The sequence below is a fragment of the Pinus tabuliformis genome, chromosome 2_2 (assembly GCF_031772625.1).
Source record: "Pinus tabuliformis cultivar Carrire ecotype Pingquan chromosome 2_2, CPIR1, whole genome shotgun sequence".
Lineage (NCBI taxonomy): Eukaryota > Viridiplantae > Streptophyta > Pinopsida > Pinales > Pinaceae > Pinus > Pinus tabuliformis.
This window is the reverse complement of record NC_142300.1, coordinates 38,040,332-38,046,157: the sequence shown is the minus strand read 5'-3', so window position 1 is coordinate 38,046,157 and position 5,826 is coordinate 38,040,332.

Below are 5,826 nucleotides of genomic sequence, written 5' to 3'. Positions count from 1 at the left end.
ATAAGATATTCAACCAAAGACGATGTATAATCCAAATGAACTCCTTTGCTTTATATAGGCAAGCACCTCCCCAAAACATGGAACAATACCACGAGCCAACACCACAGAAACACAAAACCGTCGGCTAGATACCACACAAGAAACCCCCACGTGCTTTTCTCTGCCTTGAAATGTGTGCACTGGGTAGACGCACCCCCTAAACGGCTGGCCGGCGTCCCTGGACGCGGGTTCTGCATGGTATACCTGCGGGGACGCACTTTCTGAACCGATTGCCTGCGTCCTTCTTAATTTTCAACAAACTGAGAGCCTTACCACTGGAGTTGCCATCAAGTACAACATCTGTAACATACAGTCATACCAGAAAACATAATGCCAACACTATTCTTGACCACAAGAATTTGGCGAAAATTGCATTGATTCTATGGATGATTGCCACAGGCAAAAGGAATAAGTGCATCCAATACACTAATATTCCCAGAAGAACAAATTTAATCATGCTACCACCCATGTACAACCATCTATGACACCATAGAGAATTTGTTTTATGTGTTTTAAGAATCAGCCAATCCCAATCCAGAATGTGATAGTTGCATGGTTTGAGTAAACAACCCAAGTACTTAAATCCTAAAGATAAAGGGATATACTTGATCCCAAATAGGGAAACTATTTGTTGATAGGTCGTAACATCCTTCTCATTAATTATAAGTTCAGATTTTCCCTTGTTAAGAATGAGGCCAGTGGATCTTCCAAATGTAGAGAGAATTTTCTATAGAGCTTCCCATTCAGAATAATTGACAACTCCAAAACAAAGGACATCATCTACAAAAAGAAGATGAGTAATAGAGGATGTGGGAGAGACCTTCAAGCCGAAGATAACGCCATTTGTTTTTGTTGTGCTGACACTTCTGCTAAGAGAATCCATAACCAAAATAAAAAGGAGTGGGGATAGAGCACATCCTTGTCTCAGGCCCCTAGAAATTTTGAAGAAATTTGTTGGGAACCCATTGATTAAGACCGCCATTGAAACTGAGGTCACACAAGCCATTATCCATTTAACATGGTGATGTGTAAAGTCGATTTTGTGAAGTTTCAAGAAAAGGAACTCCTAATATACCAAATCATATTCCCTCAAAAGATCGATTTTCACGAAACATGCATTTTGTTTGCCCGACTTGAGCGAATGTATACACTCTTGAGCAATGGAAATTGCATCATGTATTCTCTTATCAAGAAGAAAGACAAAATGTTCTAGGCATATATAGGGAGATCAAATATTTTTAAATTTGTTAACAATAATTTTAGAAATCACCTTATAAGTAGAGTTACACTGAGAAATCGACCTAATGTCAGAAAAGAAGATGGATTTCGATTTCTTAGGAATTAAAGCAAGGGAGGTTGCATTGATAGCACCTGAGATATGTCTAGTAATCTAGGATTTTTCAACCAGTCATAGCAATTTAGGCTCCATGATGTCGAAAAAAGATAAACATACCTTGAGGCTTGAGCCAGTGCAATATTGCACACATGTAACCAATCACAACAGTCAAGAAAGTCCACATTGAAAGTGCAACTTATGAAAGATGTAGTGCAGAGTAAACATGGCTATTGCAATTGGCAGAGGTGTTCTGGCTTCCAGGACCATGACCAGGAAGGAGCTTAGCCACTAAGCTTATCAGTGTCCTTGACGAGACGAGACCTATCACGGCCCCTCGCTTTGACAGTGAAATACCAAAATTTCCACTTTCTTTACCTGCTACGACATTTCAACAAGGGTATCTCATAATACCTACTCTCGATATCCTCCTCCTTTTGTAGGTCCTATGGGAATCTCCCCAATTTCCGTTGATTCTTCCCCTGATAATTCAGGGAAGTCAGTCTCACCTTTTAGGGGTGTTCCAGCTCACCCTAGTTCCTCCCCTCCACCGGAACCTTCCCCCTGCTAGGAAATCCCTGCTCCTCTACCAAGTACTCACCCTTATTGTAATATTCCTTCCTCATCACACATTGCTTACCTCCCCTCACCTACTCCCACTCCTATCCCATCTAGAAGTCAATCAAAGGACAAGGGGCCTTGCCCCTCTGTCACTCCTCCTAACTCACCCACTGCATCCACTTCGAACTCGATAGGAAGTGACCTGGACTTCCTTCTGAAAAAAAAAGACTTTAGATTTGCACTCTCTCACCATACATAAACCAAAATCATCTTCCTCTCCACACATCAGCCCTACTTCGACTGGAAATATAACTGTCCGGCGGAAGCATAACCATGGCAGCAGACATTTTCGTGGAAGGAACTCCAACATCCCTCTCACCTCTCCAATGGACTGCTTTCTCATTGATGTGCCTATCACTGATCTTTCCTCCCCTGGGACTCTTAGAGAAAGACAGCCCATTGAACCTTTTCCATGACCTGTATTATATCCATAAATATCAGGGGGTTGGGAGCTGAACCCAAATTCGTAGCTCTCAAAAATTTGTTTTACTCTTTACATCCAAATATCATCCTCATATAGGAAACTATGCACAATTGTTTTGATGTTGTCTTATACTTTCGGAAAATGTTTCTGAGCTGGCACATTTCGGCAACTGATTCAACTGGCCTCTCAGGGGGGTTGGTAGCCTTATGGGATCCATCTTGGGTCTCGGTTAAGGCGTTCTGATGTTTTGTAGGCATTCTGGTGGAAGCCAGATTTCGCGGAATACCTAGAAATGTCCATATCCTCAATGTATATGCACCTTATGAGGACCGATTCACCTTCTGGAATCGGGTCTTCTCATTTGAAATGATGGAACTGGTATCCTTAATCATTGTGGGAGATTTAAACTGTACTCTAAGCAGTGATGAAGTATGGGGTTGCGGCAAAAAGATAGACCCTCTAGCTGGCCCTTTCCAAGATGCTCTACTAACGAACAATTTTGTGGACATTTGCCCAACCAAAATTGCCCCCACTTGGGATAATGGCAGATCTGGAACAACATATTTGGCCAAAAGACTAGATCGGTTCTTAGCCCATGAAAAATTGATTGAACGACTAGGTGATCTCTGCACCGAAATCATCAACAACTTCACATCCGACCACAGACCCATATCATTGCAATGGAGGAACACTGGAATCCATAAGGGTCTTCCTTTTAAATTTAACAGATCTTGGTTGGAAGATCCGGAGTTCAATGAGCTTGTGTAGGAATCCTAGGGACGACATCCTCATCATACAAACTTCTCTTCCTCTCAGAATCTCCTCGACAAACTAGAATCCCTTCGGGAGGAAGTAAAGCCCTAGCAAAAACTGAAGCAAAAAGCAAATAGAAAAGAACTAGAAGACATCCAGAAGGAATTGGATAGGATATTCTCGGAAATGTCCACTCAATGCCTCCCCATGAAGATCCGGCTTTGTATACAAGCCCTGGAAATCAAGAAAAAAAATTACTGTCTATTGAAGAATCCACATGGAGATTAAAAGGTAAAGCAACCTGGATAAGGGAGGGAGATCAAAATACAAAATTCTTTCACCGTTATGCATCCCATCACCGCAACATAAATACAATCTGGGAGATTAGGGATGGGGATGGGAATATACACCAAACCCAAGAGGATATAAGTAATGTGGTTGTACAGTACTTCCAGGAAACATATAGCAGGAATGAAAATATAATGGCAAAAGATATTATTTGGGGAATTGAGCCTTATCCTACAATGTTCAGAGATGAGCAAAATGAAGAACTTTACAGGATTGTATCTGAGGAAGAGCTCCTGGAAGTGCTGAAGTCCTTCAAGAGGGATAAATGTCCAGGTCCTGATGGATGGACGATTGAATTTTTCCTACATTTCTTTGAACTAGTAAAGAAGGACCTTCTGAGTATGGTTGATGAATCAAGAACAATGGGTAGAATTCATCAATACATCTCATCAACTTACATTTCTCTTATACCAAAGAAAAAAATGCTAATACCTTCCTAGATTTTAGGCCGATCTCCCTATGAAATACCATATACAAGATCATCTCAAAGGTTATTGTTGGCAGAATGCGGAATACTCTCTCACATTACATCTCACAGGAACAACATGGCTTCCTAAAAGACAGACTCATTCATGATGTTGTTGCAAATACACAGGAAAGTATGCATACGATCCACAAAAAAAAATTAGATGCGACTATCTTCCAAATTGACCTAAGGAAGGCATATGACTGCCTGGATTGGGGCTTTTGAGATGCATTCTTACCAAAATTGGTCTCAGCCCCAGATGTACAAACTGGATAATGGCATGTGTGGACAAGGTAAATTTTGCAATCCTGATTAATGGACATCCAACTAAATTCTTTCGAGCTGCTAGAGGACTGAGGCAAGGATGCTCACTATCCCCGCTATTATTCATCCTAGCAATGGACTGCCTAAGCCTGCACATAAAAAGAGCAGTTATGGAGGAACAATTTTGGCCACTGATGATAAGCAACAACAACAACATATCACACAGTCTCTTTGTAGATGACATATTAATCTTGGGTATGCTCTGTTGTTTCTCTTGGCTATGTCTTTTTAATATTCTAAAAAAATTTACAAGTGCTACAGGACTACAGATTAATGAAAGGAAATCTGTAATTTATCATGGGGAATGCGACAGGGAAACCATTGAATACATTGAAGGATTATACCGTATCAAGGCAACTCCTATTCAAAAGGGAATGAAGTATCTCGGATACCATCTTAAACCTTGTTGCTACAATAGAGCTGACTGGCAATGGATTATTGATCGATATTACAAAAGGATATCTGGATGGGAGTTTAGATGTCTCTCAATGGGTGGGAGAGTTATTCTTGCCCAAGCAGTCTTAGCACAGCTAACTGTATATTGGGCCCATCTATTCCATATACCTGGGAGCATTATCAAGGAGTTAAACCGCCTCACAGCCAACTTCATTTGGGGAGGCTGCCACGAAAGGAAGAAATTTCATCTCACTAAACTAGCCAACATTACTCTTCCAAAAGAATTGGGAGGATGGGGGATAATGGATCTCCACAGATTTGGAGGAGCTTTATTGATGAAATCCTTATGGAGGGGTTTATTTGGGAAAGGCACCTGGAGTAATACCATCCAAAAAAAGTACCTTGGTAATAAAGATTTTGAATACTGGTACAAGAAAGGCACCATAGGCATCAAATAGGGCTCAGCGGTATGGAAAAGTTTCCGGAAAATGGAGATTTTCTTCTTACAACAACTCACATGGAGGTTTCAGAACGGAAACAGTATTTTGATTGCCATGGATCCAATACTTGGAGCTGGGGAGGAGTGCTCTATTCCAGAGAACATTAAAAATTCCCTTCATGGTGTGGGAATTTTCGTATGGGGTCAAGCCATAGAGGGTTGGCAAGGCCCTTTACCGATTTGGAAGGAAGCACACAACATTGGCTTAAATGGTCATGTGGCCCTACAATGGAACAAAATCATAGCAAATATAAAAAACATTGGTATCTGCCATATGGAGCCCCGAGATTATCTCACATGGAAAGGTAAGATGAAGGCTGATAGCATAATTGTAGCTGATACTTATCTATCTTTTCCAGAAGATCAACACTTCATCCTGGACTGCAATTCCCCACAGTTTTCTGGAAAACAGGAATTCCAAACAAAATTATAATCTTTTCTTGGCTAGTTTTTCACAACAAGAACCTCATCTGGGAGAATCTATAGAAGAGACAATGGCAAGGGTCGGGTATCTGTCCTATGTGTAAATGCGAAGCTGAAAACAACAATCACATCTTCCTGCAATGTAAGCTCACCACTCAGGTATGGAAAAATTTATCTAATTTTTTTGGATTTTGTTTTAT